The following is a 19396-nucleotide window of genomic DNA, read 5'->3' on the forward strand; positions in this document are numbered from 1 at the left end:
CTATAGGCACGTCAAAAGTCACTTTCACCTAGAAACTCCATTCACACTTTTTATTATTCAGCTTACTGTGGAGACACATGCTGGAACTTTTTTTTATTTTTATGTTTTGTAGTTTATGAGTTATTTAACTTAAACGCCCAATGCATTCTCTATGGCAATAGCACAAACTTTGGCATGCTATAGTCCTACATACTTACACCTAGCAACCCCATTCTAGCCTACTTAGGTTCATCTTACGGTGGACATGTTTGCCTGAAAAGGAATCTTTGAAATGTTTCATAGGTTTAGAAATATAGTGCTTTCAAATTTGAGACATTTAACATGGGGCTCAATGGCAGCTCTATAGGCACGTCAAAAGTCACTTTCACCTAGAAACTCCATTCACACTTTTTATTATTCAGCTTACTGTGGAGACACATGCTGGAACTTTTTTTTATTTTTATGTTTTGTAGTTTATGAGTTATTTAACTTAAACGCCCAATGCATTCTCTATGGCAATAGCACAAACTTTGGCATGCTATAGTCCTACATACTTACACCTAGCAACCCCATTCTAGCCTACTTAGGTTCATCTTACGGTGGACATGTTTGCCTGAAAAGGAATCTTTGAAATGTTTCATAGGTTTAGAAATATAGTGCTTTCAAATTTGAGACATTTAACATGGGGCTCAATGGCAGCTCTATAGGCACGTCAAAAGTCACTTTCACCTAGAAACTCCATTCACACTTTTTATTATTCAGCTTACTGTGGAGACACATGCTGGAACTTTTTTATATTTTTATGTTTTGTAGTTTATGAGTTATTTAACTTAAACGCCCAATGCATTCTCTATGGCAATAGCACAAACTTTGGCATGCTACTAGTCCTACATACTTACACCTAGCAACCCCATTCTAGCCTACTTAGGTTCATCTTACGGTGGACATGTTTGCCTGAAAAGGAATCTTTGAAATGTTTCATAGTTTTAGAAATATAGTGCTTTCAAATTTGAGACATTTAACATGGGGCTCAATGGCAGCTCTATAGGCACGCCAAAAGTCACTTTCACCTAGAAACTCCATTCACACTTTTCATTATTCAGCTTACTGAAGGCACACATGTTGGAACTTTTTACTTTGAAATGTTTTGTAGTTTGAGTTATATAACTTAAACGCCCAATGCATTCTCTATGGCAATAGCACAAACTTTGGCATGCTACTAGTCCTACATACTTACACCTAGAAACCCCATTCATCCCGTTCATCTTACGGTGGACATGTTTGCCTGAAAAGGAATCTTTGAAATTTTTCATAGTTTTATAAATATAAGGCTTTCAAATTTGAGACATTTATAAATATAAGCCTTATATTTCTAAAACTATCAAACATTTCAAAGATTCCTTTTCAGGCAAACATGTCCACCGTAAGATGAACCTAAATAGGTTGGAATGGGGTTTCTAGGTGTAAGTATGTAGGACTAGTAGCATACCAAAGTTTGTGCTATTGCCATAGAGAATGCATTGGGCGTTTAAGTTAAATAACTCAAAACTGAAAACATTTCAAAGTAAAAAAGTTCCAGCATGTGTGCATGTCTCTCCCCATCTCTCTCCCCATTTCCTGTCAGCCTATACTGTCTGTCCCTCCATAAAAAAAAAATATAAAGGCGAAAGCCAAAAACATTGAAAGAAAAGCAGTCATTCATTTGGGATACATATGATTTCAAAGTTAACTAGAAAAAGTGCCCTTCTGGGCACAGGTCTCCACCAGGATTTCTTCCTCAGCCTAGTGGGAATATGCGTGCACAGTTTCATCGCAATCGGACGCTGCGTTGAGGAGTTGTGGCGATTTGTACAAAGCGGGCTACTCCTGAAAACTGTAGGAGCCAATCGTGGCCAATCAGGATGGAATATGAGAAATCAAACAAACCTGTCTTGATCACATGACTATGGAGATCATGTGTACCGATTTGCGTGAAATTTGGATAAAATCTGAAGGAGTAATAGAAAATGTGTTTTACATATGTCGGCCTCCTGGTGGCGCTATAAAGAGCCGATGTGAAAAATTCCAGGCAAAGGTTTTTCCTTGGCCTCTAGGGAGTTGGCATACAAAGTTATCCACAGATCCATGCAGTTAGAGGTAAAAACACTTTTGGGCCAGTTATAGCGCCACCTTGAGGCTGAGTTGAAATTGTTCATGTGGCATTTCGTCCTCGGCCTAGTGGGAATGTGGGTGCACAATTTCACGGAAATCACGCGATGTGTTCATGATTTGCAGCATTTTGTTTGAAACTGAGCACTCCTGTGAACTTTGGAAGCCAATCTTAGCCAATCAGGATGGCGTCTGAGAAATCTGAAAGACCGGTTTCGTTGAATGGCTCTAGAGAGACTGTGTACCAATTTGCGTGATGTTTGGACAAAATCTGTAGGTGTACTGTGCAAAAACTTGTTTTGCACAAAGCGGCCTCCTGGTGGCGCTATAACAGGCCGTTCTGGAAAGTTTGGGGCAGAGGTTGATCGTTGGCATCCAGGGAGTGTGTGTGCAAAATGTGGCATCGACCGGGTTAACGGTGGCCGAGATTAGCTCCTCACGGACGGACGGACACACACACGGACGGACACACGGACGGACGGAGTGCAAAACATACTCTCCCCCCATGCCTTCGGCCTGGTGGAGACAATAAGTGTCTGAGCTGAAATCGACATGTAAATATGAAATAAATGCTTAAACATGTAGCTATAGGTGCAAAGACCACAAGTGAACCTTTCATGCCTGTTTTCTCAACTCGCTGTTTCTCTGTAAGACATTGCTCTATAAGCCATTCCCATATCTCCAAAACTGGTGGGTGAAACTGAACATGACCAATATGTCAATTTGAAGCTATGATTCCCTGCTTTCATATATATTTCATATTGTGGGTGTGCAAAGGTGCAAATTCCCAAAAGATAATTAGTTTATTTACTTATGTAGGGAAAAATGGGAACAAAACGAATGGAAATAATTACACACATATATATGATTATTATTACTACCATAGCCCATAGCCATATAGAAACTCAGACTTTCTTTGTTTAAAAAAGAACCTTGGGGGATTAATAAAGTGACAACTTTTACAATATCTCCATTACCATTATCCAAATTAATTCCTGATGCATTTATGGCCTAAACGGCTTCCCATACTCGACTAAAGAGCCTTGATCCTATAGCCGGGTAGTAGAGCAGCACCATATAGCCTAGTCGACACTAGCATAGTAGAACACAGGCAGGATTGATTGATTATTTTACAGTTTGCAGAATTACAGTACATTTCACTGTACAACTCAATACAATAACTGTTAACTGTGAGTGGACGACACCATAAAGCATTACACTTGTTTACAATAGGGCCCACCATTTTCAATTCATCAAAATTAGACGTACAAATATACACGACAACTATAAATCCGACAATGTTCCATGATTTAAACACTCTCAGAGAACAAATTAACCCTGATTTTACAATATAGATTGGGGGTCCCAGAGATAGAAATACCACTCAATGGGGGTAGCCTAATGCATGTCAAACTAGCCCTAACAATAACCTCACAAAACAACTAGTCGGTGTTGTTGGAAAGTAACCAACGGGGCTCGAACCGGCAAAGTTAAGTTGCTAGGTTTAGGGCGCGTTCGGAAATGCGCCCTGAACGCACTGGTGTGCTCTCTTGTCGTTCGTTTATTCAGTGCACTCAGTGCGTTGTCGTTCGAAAATCCAGTGCGCTGCACACCGGGTGTGCCGAGTGCACGCACTGAGCAACCCTACCCTGAGGGTAGGGTTGCTCAGTGTGAATGGTGTGTTGTAACTGGTCGTTCGTAAATAAGGCACACTGAACGCACTCTGTGACGTCACCGCCCACCACACTCAACAAACTGACCACATTCCCGGTGCGCATAGCCGAACGCGCCCTTAGAGATAGAGTTCTATATTGTCTATGTAAGCCATGACGTCAGCGTCAGCCGCCCTTCCAGAGCCACTTCCGGACACGTGTACAGTTACGTTAATAATTCTACTCGAGTTGGAAGCATTAAAGACCCATTTAACCCTCATTGGCTTCCTTTCTTTTCCCTTTTTGCTTCCTATATGATGAATTCCTGTTCTGTTCTTTAACTATATAGAATTGTCTATTTGTATGTCTCTAAATGTTTTGATGAATTGAACAATGTGGACCCTGTTGTAAACAAGTGTAATGCTTAATTGGGTCGTCCACTCACAGTTAACAGTCTTTGTATTGAGTTTGTGCTTGAAATGTACTGTAATTCTACAAACTGTTAATAAATATTTCAATCAATCAAACCAGAGCTAGACTACACCATGATATATTATTAGGAGTACAATAACTTTGCATTGTGAATAAAAAGGTATAGCCACAGTGGGGTTGCAGTGTAATGCTTAATTGGGTCGTCCACTCACAGTTAACAGTCTTTGTATTGAGTTTGTGCTTAAAATGTACTGTAAATTCTACAAACCGTTAATAAATATTTCAATCAATCAATCAAAAATGAATCAATGATTGAGAAAAACATCAGCAGGGTTTGAACCCGTGAAGTTACATAAGGTTGTATTGAAAGTCGGGTGTTTAGACCGCTAGACCACTAAGGACGCTGCCAGAAAAGGGACTGATGTCTGTATTGACTATTCAAGCCGTGACGTAACCCGCTTCCGGGTCTTACTCAAGAAAGCTCCACGTCATACATTTTCTTTTCTTTACAGTTACATTAATAATAATTATAGTCGAGTTGGAAGCATTAAGACACACTTTAACCCTCAATGGCTTCCTTTCTGAAAAATAACGCTATTGTAAAAAAAAAAAAAAAAGATTCACGCGTTCAGAATCATAATAGAAGCGGACGGGACCCGGATGTAACGTAAGGAGGACTACAATAATGACTACAAAGAAAATCGCGGCAAAAGACTCGCGGGCGTGGCCTCACGTCACGGCACACCCGGAAGGAAGTGACGCCCCCCCTCCTCAAATACGGAAGAGACGCGTGGAGGGGGGTTTGCTTCAGTGTTGTTTTGATTCTGCCACGTCACCATGTCCGCCGTCTCGTCGTCGTGTCCGCAGCAAGGTACGTTAAATGTTATTTAATACTTAAACGTTGTTGTTGTTGTTCAAACATCTGTGATCACTTTATATGATAACTTTGTTGTGATGTTTATATATTATGTTCGTGCCGCTTTGTAAAGCCGTGTTCCAGTGGCCTAATGGTTACTGTCGGCGCCTAGCAGACAACAAGGCCCGGGTTCGATTCCCCGTCGAGGACTGAGAAGTTAGCTTCATTCTTACCAAACTAAACACAATTGTTTTAGCTTTTCTCGTCGAGGTCCATTATTCAATTCAGTATTTGAGCCTAAAAATGGTGGTCCCGTGGCCGGCTCAGATACTGAATGAATTATGGACCTCCACTTGATGCAAACAAACAGTTGTGTTTGTTAAGAAGAAAAGATACTCGGTCATCGACTGGGAGTCGAACCCGGGCCCGGATGTTCACATAGCATCGATTCTAACCATTCGGCTACTGGATCATGGTTTTGTAAAGTAGTAGAAAGATAATATATGAACACAACAGAGTAGAAACAGAGCATTCTGGGATGCACGCTAGTTCGTTAGCTAGCTAGCTAGCGTGCTGCCGTCGTGAACGTGCACAATGATATAGTCAACGGACCAGCGCGTTCATGTGTTTGGGGCCAGGCTGCAATACCTTCATTCGGCCACTATGTCCATTTCAGCCTCAGGGTTTCCTCTGGGTGCCTTCTCTATTCATAATAATTATACTCTAATGCTCACAATTGTGGTCAGTGGCTCAAATGGGTCTGAGAGGCTAAATGGCCTCAAATGGTGGTCCGTGGCTGAATAAAGAATCGACTAGAGGTGAACAGAGTAGTGTTTAGATGGTTCTGTTATGACTGCATGCTGTAGTGTTTAGAATTTAGATGGTTCTGTTATGACTGCATGTTGTAGTATTTAGATGGTTCTGTTATGACTGCATGTTGTAGTATTTAGATGGTTCTGTTATGACTTCTCCTCTGCATGCTGTAGTGTTTAGATTGTTCTGTTATGACTGCATGTTGTAGTATTTAGATGGTTCTGTTATAACTTCTCCTCTGCATGTTGTAGTGTTTAGATGGTTCTGTTATGACTTCTCCTCTGCATGTTGTAGTGTTTAAGATGGTTCTGTTATGACTTCTCCTCTGCATGCTGTAGTGTTTAGATGATTCTGTTATGACTGCATGTTGTAGTGTTTAGATGGTTCTGTTATGACTGCATGTTGTAGTATTTAGATGGTTCTGCTATGACTTCTCCTCTGCATGCTGTAGTATTTAGATGGTTCTGTTATGACTTCTCCTCTGCATGTTGTAGTATTTAGATGGTTCTGCTATGACTTCTCCTCTGCATGCTGTAGTATTTAGATGGTTCTGTTATGACTTCTCCTCTGCATGTTGTAGTGTTTAAGATGGTTCTGTTATGACTTCTCCTCTGCATGTTGTAGTGTTTAGATTGTTCTGTTATGACTTCTCCTCTGCATGTTGTAGTATTTAGATGGTTCTGTTATGACTTCTCCTCTGCATGTTGTAGTGTTTAGATGGTTCTGTTATGACTTCTCCTCTGCATGTTGTAGTGTTTAAGATGGTTCTGTTATGACTTCTCCTCTGCATGCTGTAGTGTTTAGATGATTCTGTTATGACTTCTCCTCTGCATGTTGTAGTGTTTAGATGGTTCTGTTATGACTTCTCCTCTGCATGCTGTAGTGTTTAGATGGTTCTGTTATGACTTCTCCTCTGCATGCTGTAGTGTTTAGATGGTTCTGTTATGACTTCTCCTCTGCATGTTGTAGTGTTTAGATGGTTCTGTTATGACTTCTCCTCTGCATGCTGTAGTGTTTAGATGGTTTTGTTATGACTTCTCCTCTGCATGTTGTAGTGTTTAGATGGTTCTGTTATGACTTCTCCTCTGCATGTTGTAGTGTTTAGATGGTTCCGTTATGACTTCTCCTCTGCATGTTGTAGTGTTTAGAATGGGGGTGGGCAACTTTGACGATAGAGACTATATTTCCACTATATTTCCACTCTCACTCCAGAAGGCCACGTTGCATATTACTGTTGTAGCAAAAATAGCCGATGTACAAGCTCAAAACGTGTCGCAGTGCAACGCGTTTGGGGCTTATTGATCAGCTATTTATTTTCCCCAAGACGGTGGATTGTAGTTGGTCTGATACCACTGTGCGATGGTATTCTCCTGTGGGTCGGCGGCAGTGTTGGTTACGACTGTTGGCCACCAGTTGTGATGCAACAGAGTTCGCTGTGACCGTTGTGAATTATGTGTGGCTCCCTGAGGTCCTTGATCGCCATTGGGTCCAACAGTGGTCATTGAAGCGTGCACACACACATGCACACATGCACCTACACACGCACAGGTGCACATGCGTATGCACACCTGGACCTTTAAATGAACAACAACACAAAAACTAAGGCACTGGTGTCGGACTTCTGGTTTACCGGAACGGGGTTCAACTCCCTGCAGTGCCCTGGCTCAATGTGTTGTATTTCATTCATTGGTCCATGGTCTCAGAGGTCATTGAGCGGCGCGCTATAGTGCGCGATTCTTCATCATTGTTGAGGATTTTTTTTTAAAGGTGAAAATCAAGGAAAAGCAAAAGGCTATAGTCCATGGTCACGGACCGCATACTGGTCAAGGTCATTTATACTGGTGAAGATCATTTACTAGTCTTATGAAGGTCATTTATACTGCTCAAGGTCATTTACTAGTCTCATGAAGGTAATTTATAATGCCTTCCTGCTGTTATTTGTCATGTTGGTGTTCTCTATATCTTTTCGTCCTGGGCATGACGTTAAACTGTTCCGTTCGAGAGGACCGGCGACCCTCGAATGTAAACAGCCACGAAAGGAAACTATGTGTGTGTGAGGTGTTCTATCATTTCATTCCAGTACTACTACTTTGGGTAGTGGCTGGACGTTTGTGTAGATATTGAAAAGGAGGGGGCGAGCAGGCTACCTTGTGGTAGGCCGTTCTTTTGGGCTTTCCATTTACTCCTCTGGTCATTTAACTGGACATAGAAGCGCCTGTTGTTGAGGAGGCTTTTCCCGACCATTGTGCGGTGTTGGACAGTGTCATAGGCAGCAGAGAGATCTCTGAATGCTGCTCCAGTTATTTGTTTTCCCTCAAACCCATCCTCCATGTGTTGGGTGAGGTTGAGCTCTGTCCAGCACAGGAGCGGCCAGGACGGAAACCAGCTTGGTCTTTAGTCAGCTTGGTGTCTGTGAGTGGTATGAGGCGTTGGAGTAGCAGCCTCTCTTGTAGGTGATGCAGAGGAGGGAAATGGGTCGGTAGCTCTTTGGGGGTGATGGGTCTTTGCCAGGTTTGGGGATTGCAACCACTTTGGCCTTTCTCCAGACAGAAGGGATGGTTTTCTGTGCCATGCATTTATTCAGTATCCCCACGAGCCAGGTCTTTGCGTTAGGTCCCAGGTGCTGTATCATTTCTGCCAGTATGTCATCAATCCCTGCTGCTTTTCCGGGTTTCAACTTTCCCATTGCAGTTTCGAGTTCTTCTAGGTCGAAGGGTTTGGTTTGAGGGCTGGCTGATTGAGGTTGGTCTGATACCACTGTGTGATGGTATTCTCCTGTTGGTCGGTGGCGGTGTTGGTCACAACTGGTGGCCAACAGTCGTAACCAACACCGCCACCGACCCACATAGAATACCATCGCACAGTGGTATCAGACCAACCACAATCAGCCAGTCCTCAAACCAAACCCTTCGACCTAGAAGAACTTGAAACGGCAATGGGAAAGTTGAAACCCGGAAAAGCAGCAGGGATTGATGACATGCTGGAAGAAATGATACAGCACCTGGGACCTAGCGCAAAGACCTGGCTTGTGGGGATGCTGAACATGTGCACGGCACAGAAAACCATCCCTTCTGTCTGGAGAAAGGCCAAAGTGGTTGCAATCCCTAAACCTGGCAAAGACCCATTATCCCCGAAGAGCTACCGACCCATTTCCTTCCTCTGCATCACCTACAAGCTCTATGAGAGGCACTAACATTTCTGAACAGACTATATTTACATCAATATGTCTGGGTCCCCACCTACTCACTCAGGGTTGACGTGTCACACCTGCAGTGATGGGAGAGGCACCAAAATGTGGTGTTTTGATTGGTTGATGGGGGCACTCCCTTAGTATAAAAGTGTATGTTTTGTGTACACATGACCTGATGAAGATCAAATAGATCGAAACGTTGTCAGTATTTCAATACAGAACGTTTTTTTTACACCTGTGATGTGCGGGCTCCATCCAATACCTACACCAGTTGTGATGCAACAGAGTTTGCTGTGACCGTTGTGAATTATGGGTGGTGTGGTCTTTGCCAAGACGGTGGATTGTGGCTCATGCCTTCCTGCTGTTATTTGTCATGTTGGTGTTCTCTATATCTTTTCGTCCTGGGCATGACGTTAAACTGTTCCGTTCGAGAGGACCGGCGACCCTCCAATGTAAACAGCCACGAAAGGAAACTATGTGTGTGTGAGGTGTTCTATCATTTCATTCCAGTACTACTACTTTGGGTAGTGGCTGGACGTTTGTGTAGATATTGAAAAGGAGGGGGCGAGCAGGCTACCTTGTGGTAGGCCGTTCTTTTGGGCTTTCCATTTACTCCTCTGGTCATTTAACTGGACATAGAAGCGCCTGTTGTTGAGGAGGCTTTTCCTGACCATTGTGCGGTGTTGGACAGTGTCATAGGCAGCAGAGAGATCTCTGAATGCTGCTCCAGTTATTTGTTTTCCCTCAATCCCATCCTCAATGTGTTGGGTGAGGTTGAGCTCTGTCCAGCACAGGAGCGGCCAGGACGGAAACCAGCTTGGTCTTTAGTCAGCTTGGTGTCTATGAGTGGTATGAGGCGTTGGAGTAGCAGCCTCTCTTGTAGGTGATGCAGAGGAGTGAAATGGGTCGGTAGCTCTTTGGGGATGATGGGTCTTTGCCAGGTTTGGGGATTGCAACCACTTTGGCCTTTCTCCAGACAGAAGGGATGGTTTTCTGTGCCATGCATTTATTCAGTATCCCCACAAGCCAGGTCTTTGCGTTAGGTCCTAGGTGCTGTATCATTTCTGCCAGTATGTCATCAACCCCTGCTGCTTTTCCGGGTTTCAACTTTCCCATTGCAGTTTCGAGTTCTTCTAGGTCGAAGGGTTCAGTTTGAGGACTGGCTGATTGAGGTTGGTCTGATACCACTGTGCGATGGTATTCTCCTGTGGGTCGGTGGCGGTGTTGGTCACAACTGGTGGCCAACAGTCGTAACCAACACCGCCACCGACCCACATAGAATACCATCACACAGTGGTATCAGACCAACCACAATCAGCCAGTCCTCAAACCAAACCCTTCGACCTAGAAGAACTTGAAACTGCAATGGGAAAGTTGAAACCCGGAAAAGCAGCAGGGATTGATGACATGCTGGAAGAAATGATACAGCACCTGGGACCTAGCGCAAAGACCTGGCTTGTGGGGATGCTGAACACGTGCATGGCACAGAAAACCATCCCTTCTGTCTGGAGAAAGGCCAAAGTGGTTGCAATCCCTAAACCTGGCAAAGACCCATTATCCCCGAAGAGCTACCGACCCATTTCCTTCCTCTGCATCACCTACAAGCTCTATGAGAGGCACTAACATTTCTGAACAGACTATATTTACATCAATATGTCTGGGTCCCCACATACTCACTCAGGGTTGACGTGTCACACCTGCAGTGGTGGGAGGGGCACCAAAATGTGGTGTTTTGATTGGTTGATGGGGGCACTCCCTTAGTATAAAAGTGTATGTTTTGTGTACACATGACCTGATGAAGATCAAATAGATCGAAACGTTGTCAGTATTTCAATACAGAACGTTTTTTTTACACCTGTGATGTGCGGGCTCCATCCAATACCTACACCAGTTGTGATGCAACAGAGTTTGCTGTGACCGTTGTGAATTATGGGTGGTGTGGTCTTTGCCAAGACGGTGGATTGTGGCTCATGCCTTCCTGCTGTTATTTGTCATGTTGGTGTTCTCTATATCTTTTCGTCCTGGGCATGACGTTAAACTGTTCCGTTCGAGAGGACCGGCAACCCTCGAATGTAAACCGGAGTAGCAGCCTCTCTTGTAGGTGATGCAGAGGAGGGAAATGGGTCGGTAGCTCTTTGGGGATGATGGGTCTTTGCCAGGTTTGGGGATTGCAACCACTTTGGCCTTTCTCCAGACAGAAGGGATGGTTTTCTGTGCCATGCATGTATTCAGTATCCCCACGAGCCAGGTCTTTGCGTTAGGTCCCAGGTGCTGTATCATTTCTGCCAGTATGTCATCAATCCCTGCTGCTTTTCCGGGTTTCAACTTTCCCATTGCAGTTTCGAGTTCTTCTAGGTCGAAGGGTTTGGTTTGAGGGCTGGCTGATTGAGGTTGGTCTGATACCACTGTGCGATGGTATTCTCCTGTGGGTCGGTGGCGGTTTTTCGCGTCTCGGTTCCTCAGGTGCAAGCTGCATAGTTGGGTTTGTGTGTGTCTTTCTTTTTCTGTCTTTCTTTCTTAGGACGGAGATCAAGGTAGACGCCGTTGGAAGGCTCAACACAAGCCGATGCCCCTAGAGATCCATCCCAAAGCTTCCCTCAGGGAGTTCAGCAAGCCAGCTAGCCAGCAAGCCTGCCCAGTCAGCGAACGCAGCCAGTCGGCTCCGCCAGTCAGCCAGTGTAGAAAGTCAGGCTGCCAAGCCAGAGCATATCAGCCGTTGCAGTCAGCCACTGCAGCCATACCAGCCTTGCTCAGTCAGCTCAGCCAGGCCTCTCTCGAGGCCTGGCTCTCTGTCTGCCTGGCCCGGTCTGCCCTGCCCTGCCTTGCAGCAACAGAACCAGCCTTTCTGGCAAGCCAGCCAGCTCAGAATGCGAGCTGAGCAAGCCAGTGCAGCAGCAAGCCCAGACTAGGTTACCGCAGCCTTACTGTGCAGCCACAGCCACTCAGCCAAGACCAGCAGGAGCTGGCCAGGCTCCAACCCTTGCAGCGCAGCCTTAGGCCGGATAGTCCCCCTGCCTGCACTTTGTTGCCTTCCTGGCCTGTCTGCCTGCCTAGGCGCCTCGGTCTTCCTGTCTGTCTGCCTTGGCCTGCCTGTCTGAAACTGGTTTAGACTAACTGCGTGCTTGCCAGCTGCGTTGGCTTGCTGAGCTCGTATTCTGAGCTGGCTGGCTTGCTAGCAAGGCTGGTTCTGTTGCTGCAAGGCAGGGCAGGGCAGACCGGGCCAGGCAGACAGAGAGCCAGGCCTCGAGAGAGGCCTGGCTGAGCTGACTGAGCAAGGCTGGTATGGCTGCAATGGCGGACTGCAAGGGCTGATATGCTCTGGCTTGTCAGCCTGACTTTCTACACTGGCTGACTGGCGGAGCTGGCTGGCTGCGTTGGCTGACTGGGCGGGCTTGCTGGCTAGCTGGCTTGCTGGGCTCCCTGAGGGAAGCTTTGGGATGGATCTCTAGGGGCATCGGCTTGTGTTGAGCCTTCCAACGGCGTCTACCTTGATCTTCATCCTAAGAAAGACAGACAGAAAAAGAAAGACACACACAAAGTCAACTATGCAGTTTCCACATGAGGAAGGCAGGCAGGAAGGCAGGCAGGCACGCAGGCAGGCACAAGCTGCCTGCGTGCTTGCTTCGCCCTCCAGTTGCTGCTCCAGTTATTTGTTTTCCCTCAAACCCATCCTCAATGTGTTGGGTGAGGTTGAGCTCTGTCCAGCACAGGACGGGACGGAAACCAGCTTGGTCTTTAGTCAGCTTGGTGTCTATGAGTGGTATGAGGCGTTGGAGTAGCAGCCTCTCTTGTAGGTGATGCAGAGGAGGGAAATGGGTCGGTAGCTCTTTGAGGATGATGGGTCTTTGCCAGGTTTGGGGATTGCAACCACTTTGACCTTTCTCCAGACAGAAGGGATGGTTTTCTGTGCCATGCATGTGTTCAGCATCCCCACGAGCCAGGTCTTTGCGTTAGGTTCCAGGTGCTGTATAATTTTTGCCAGTATGTCATCAATCCCTGCTGCTTTTCCGGGTTTCGAGTTATTCTAGGTCGAATGGTTTGGTTTGAGGGCTGGCTGATTGTGGTTGGTCTGATACCACTGTGCGATGGTATTCTCCTGTGGGTCGGCGGCGGTGTTGGTTACGACTGTTGGCCACCAGTTGTGATGCAACAGAGTTTGCTGTGACCGTTGTGAATTATGGGTGGCTCCCTGAGGTCCTTGATCGCCATTGGGTCCAACAGTGGTCATTGAAGCGTGCACACACACATGCACACATGCACCTACACACGCACAGGCGCACATGCGTATGCACACCTGGACCTTTAAATGAACAACAACACAAAAACTAAGGCACTGGTGTCGGACTTCTGGTTTACCGGAACGGGGTTCAACTCCCTGCAGTGCCCTGCTCAATGTGTTGTATTTCATTCATTGGTCCATGGTCTCAGGTCATTGAGCGGCGCGCTATAGTGCGCGATTCTTCATCATTGTTGAGGATTTTTTAAAGGTGAAAATCAAGGAAAAGCAAAAGGCTATAGTCCATGGTCACGGACCGCATACTGGTCAAGGTCATTTATACTGGTGAAGATCATTTACTAGTCTTATAAAGGTCATTTATACTGGTCAAGGTCATTTACTAGTCTCATGAAGGTCATGTATACTGGTCACAGTCATATACTGGTCACGGTCATTTCTACTGGTGAAGGTCTTTTATACTGGTCAAGGTCATTTGTACTTGTCAAGGTCATTTATACTGGTCAAGGTCATTTACTAGTCTTATTGAAGGTAATTTATACTGCTCAAGGTCATTGATATTGGTCAAGGTCATTAAGTGGCACGCTATAGTGCACGATTCTTCATCATTGTTGAGGATTTGAAAAAAGGTTAAATCGCAGAAAAGCGAAAGGCTAAAGTCCATGGTCACGGAGGGCATACTATAGTATGTTGTTTTTCTTTTTTTGGTGGTGTGCGGGCTCCATCCAATAACTACACCAGTTGTGATGCAATAGAGTTTGCTGTGACCGTTGTGAATTATGGGTGGTGTGGTCTTTGCCAAGACGGTGGATTGTGGCCCATGCCTTCCTGCTGTTATTAGTGTGGTTGCCCGAATGGGCAACCAGACTCTAGTAATTGTAACACTTTATTATTATTATTTCACGGGAGTAGACTTTTTTTTGTCGCTTTATACCTCCCACACTGTACGCTGTACGCACTTGAGCCATGTCAAATTGACCGAAAAAATCGGGAATCGTGTGCTTGTATTTTGTTAAGAGAAATGTTGTATAGTTTAATTGATATGAATTTATTAGTGAATTAAATTTCCCCATTGACATGAATTGGAAAAGGCAAAAAATCACATTCAAGTATTTTTTCCTCGGAGACTGTAATCACTATAGTTACAAAACTTTTAGGGATATTTCATAATTATCACTAAAATTAATTAAAATTATAATTTTATAGGTCGGCCTCATGGTGGCGCTATAACAGCCCACTTTACCTTTTGGCTTATAACTCTTGAACCGTAGGTCGTAAAATTTTTCCCTGGATTCCTTGGGTCATGACGCATCTCCCCATATAGGCCACGCCCATTTCCGCCATGATAGATTTTCCGCCATTTTGAATTTTGTCCAAAACAAACTTTTTGCTTTTCCTCCTACATATTTTGTCCAAATCTCACAGAAATCGGCACACATGATCTCTGGACATATCCGATTAAAACACCAAATGCAGAATTTTGGTAGTGCGTATCGTTCGGCCGTAATCGTCTTCCGAAGTTAGTAGGAGGGGCCTATATCACAAAAATGCCATAAATCACGAACGGAATGTCCAATCCATCCCAAATTTTTAATCACATGTCCGGGGTGGTTCAATCAACCAAGTTCTAAAAGCTACATGTTTTGTAGTTTATGAGTTATTTAACTTAAACGCCCAATGCATTCTCTATGGCAATAGCACAAACTTTGGCATGCTGCTAGTCCTACATACTTACACCTAGCAACCCCATTCTAGCCTACTTAGGTTCATCTTACGGTGGACATGTTTGCCTGAAAAGGAATCTTTGAAATGTTTCATAGTTTTAGAAATATAGTGCTTTCAAATTTGAGACATTTAACATGGGGCTCAATGACAGCTCTATAGGCACGTCAAAAGTCACTTTCACCTAGAAACTCCATTCACACTTTTTATTATTCAGCTTACTGTGGAGACACATGCTGGAACTTTTTTTTATTTTTATGTTTTGTAGTTTATGAGTTATTTAACTTAAACGCCCAATGCATTCTCTATGGCAATAGCACAAACTTTGGCATGCTGCTAGTCCTACATACTTACACCTAGCAACCCCATTCTAGCCTACTTAGGTTCATCTTACGGTGGACATGTTTGCCTGAAAAGGAATCTTTGAAATGTTTCATAGTTTTAGAAATATAGTGCTTTCAAATTTGAGACATTTAACATGGGGCTCAATGACAGCTCTATAGGCACGTCAAAAGTCACTTTCACCTAGAAACTCCATTCACACTTTTTATTATTCAGCTTACTGTGGAGACACATGCTGGAACTTTTTTTTATTTTTATGTTTTGTAGTTTATGAGTTATTTAACTTAAACGCCCAATGCATTCTCTATGGCAATAGCACAAACTTTGGCATGCTGCTAGTCCTACATACTTACACCTAGCAACCCCATTCTAGCCTACTTAGGTTCATCTTACGGTGGACATGTTTGCCTGAAAAGGAATCTTTGAAATGTTTCATAGTTTTAGAAATATAGTGCTTTCAAATTTGAGACATTTAACATGGGGCTCAATGACAGCTCTATAGGCACGTCAAAAGTCACTTTCACCTAGAAACTCCATTCACACTTTTTATTATTCAGCTTACTGTGGAGACACATGCTGGAACTTTTTTTTATTTTCATGTTTTGTAGTTTATGAGTTATTTAACTTAAACGCCCAATGCATTCTCTATGGAAATAGCACAAACTTTGGCATGCTGCTAGTCCTACATACTTACACCTAGCAACCCCATTCTAGCCTACTTAGGTTCATCTTACGGTGGACATGTTTGCCTGAAAAGGAATCTTTGAAATGTTTCATAGTTTTAGAAATATAGTGCTTTCAAATTTGAGACATTTAACATGGGGCTCAATGACAGCTCTATAGGCACGTCAAAAGTCACTTTCACCTAGAAACTCCATTCACACTTTTTATTATTCAGCTTACTGTGGAGACACATGCTGGAACTTTTTTTTTTTTTTATGTTTTGTAGTTTATGAGTTATTTAACTTAAACGCCCAATGCATTCTCTATGGCAATAGCACAAACTTTGGCATGCTGCTAGTCCTACATACTTACACCTAGCAACCCCATTCTAGCCTACTTAGGTTCATCTTACGGTGGACATGTTTGCCTGAAAAGGAATCTTTGAAATGTTTCATAGTTTTAGAAATATAGTGCTTTCAAATTTGAGACATTTAACATGGGGCTCAATCACAGCTCTATAGGCACGTCAAAAGTCACTTTCACCTAGAAACTCCATTCACACTTTTTATTATTCAGCTTACTGTGGAGACACATGCTGGAACTTTTTTTTATTTTTATGTTTTGTAGTTTATGAGTTATTTAACTTAAACGCCCAATGCATTCTCTATGGCAATAGCACAAACTTTGGCATGCTGCTAGTCCTACATACTTACACCTAGCAACCCCATTCTAGCCTACTTAGGTTCATCTTACGGTGGACATGTTTGCCTGAAAAGGAATCTTTGAAATGTTTCATAGTTTTAGAAATATAGTGCTTTCAAATTTGAGACATTTAACATGGGGCTCAATGACAGCTCTATAGGCACGTCAAAAGTCACTTTCACCTAGAAACTCCATTCACACTTTTTATTATTCAGCTTACTGTGGAGACACATGCTGGAACTTTTTTTTATTTTTATGTTTTGTAGTTTATGAGTTATTTAACTTAAACGCCCAATGCATTCTCTATGGCAATAGCACAAACTTTGGCATGCTGCTAGTCCTACATACTTACACCTAGCAACCCCATTCTAGCCTACTTAGGTTCATCTTACGGTGGACATGTTTGCCTGAAAAGGAATCTTTGAAATGTTTCATAGTTTTAGAAATATAGTGCTTTCAAATTTGAGACATTTAACATGGGGCTCAATGACAGCTCTATAGGCACGTCAAAAGTCACTTTCACCTAGAAACTCCATTCACACTTTTTATTATTCAGCTTACTGTGGAGACACATGCTGGAACTTTTTTTTATTTTCATGTTTTGTAGTTTATGAGTTATTTAACTTAAACGCCCAATGCATTCTCTATGGCAATAGCACAAACTTTGGCATGCTGCTAGTTCTACATACTTACACCTAGCAACCCCATTCTAGCCTACTTAGGTTCATCTTACGGTGGACATGTTTGCCTGAAAAGGAATCTTTGAAATGTTTCATAGTTTTAGAAATATAGTGCTTTCAAATTTGAGACATTTAACATGGGGCTCAATGACAGCTCTATAGGCACGTCAAAAGTCACTTTCACCTAGAAACTCCATTCACACTTTTTATTATTCAGCTTACTGTGGAGACACATGCTGGAACTTTTTTTTATTTTTATGTTTTGTAGTTTATGAGTTATTTAACTTAAACGCCCAATGCATTCTCTATGGCAATAGCACAAACTTTGGCATGCTGCTAGTCCTACATACTTACACCTAGCAACCCCATTCTAGCCTACTTAGGTTCATCTTACGGTGGACATGTTTGCCTGAAAAGGAATCTTTGAAATGTTTCATAGTTTTAGAAATATAGTGCTTTCAAATTTGAGACATTTAACATGGGGCTCAATGACAGCTCTATAGGCACGTCAAAAGTCACTTTCACCTAGAAACTCCATTCACACTTTTTATTATTCAGCTTACTGTGGAGACACATGCTGGAACTTTTTTTTATTTTTATGTTTTGTAGTTTATGAGTTATTTAACTTAAACGCCCAATGCATTCTCTATGGCAATAGCACAAACTTTGGCATGCTGCTAGTTCTACATACTTACACCTAGCAACCCCATTCTAGCCTACTTAGGTTCATCTTACGGTGGACATGTTTGCCTGAAAAGGAATCTTTGAAATGTTTCATAGTTTTAGAAATATAGTGCTTTCAAATTTGAGACATTTAACATGGGGCTCAATGACAGCTCTATAGGCACGTCAAAAGTCACTTTCACCTAGAAACTCCATTCACACTTTTTATTATTCAGCTTACTGTGGAGACACATGCTGGAACTTTTTTTTATTTTTATGTTTTGTAGTTTATGAGTTATTTAACTTAAACGCCCAATGCATTCTCTATGGCAATAGCACAAACTTTGGCATGCTGCTAGTCCTACATACTTACACCTAGCAACCCCATTCTAGCCTACTTAGGTTCATCTTACGGTGGACATGTTTGCCTGAAAAGGAATCTTTGAAATGTTTCATAGTTTTAGAAATATAGTGCTTTCAAATTTGAGACATTTAACATGGGGCTCAATGACAGCTCTATAGGCACGTCAAAAGTCACTTTCACCTAGAAACTCCATTCACACTTTTTATTATTCAGCTTACTGTGGAGACACATGCTGGAACTTTTTTTTATTTTTATGTTTTGTAGTTTATGAGTTATTTAACTTAAACGCCCAATGCATTCTCTATGGCAATAGCACAAACTTTGGCATGCTGCTAGTCCTACATACTTACACCTAGCAACCCCATTCTAGCCTACTTAGGTTCATCTTACGGTGGACATGTTTGCCTGAAAAGGAATCTTTGAAATGTTTCATAGTTTTAGAAATATAGTGCTTTCAAATTTGAGACATTTAACATGGGGCTCAATGACAGCTCTATAGGCACGTCAAAAGTCACTTTCACCTAGAAACTCCATTCACACTTTTTATTATTCAGCTTACTGTGGAGACACATGCTGGAACTTTTTTTTATTTTCATGTTTTGTAGTTTATGAGTTATTTAACTTAAACGCCCAATGCATTCTCTATGGCAATAGCACAAACTTTGGCATGCTGCTAGTTCTACATACTTACACCTAGCAACCCCATTCTAGCCTACTTAGGTTCATCTTACGGTGGACATGTTTGCCTGAAAAGGAATCTTTGAAATGTTTCATAGTTTTAGAAATATAGTGCTTTCAAATTTGAGACATTTAACATGGGGCTCAATGACAGCTCTATAGGCACGTCAAAAGTCACTTTCACCTAGAAACTCCATTCACACTTTTTATTATTCAGCTTACTGTGGAGACACATGCTGGAACTTTTTTTTATTTTTATGTTTTGTAGTTTATGAGTT

This window comes from Protomyctophum parallelum (assembly GCF_964188405.1).
Source record: "Protomyctophum parallelum genome assembly, chromosome: 14".
In the NCBI taxonomy this organism is placed as follows: Eukaryota; Metazoa; Chordata; class Actinopteri; order Myctophiformes; family Myctophidae; genus Protomyctophum; species Protomyctophum parallelum.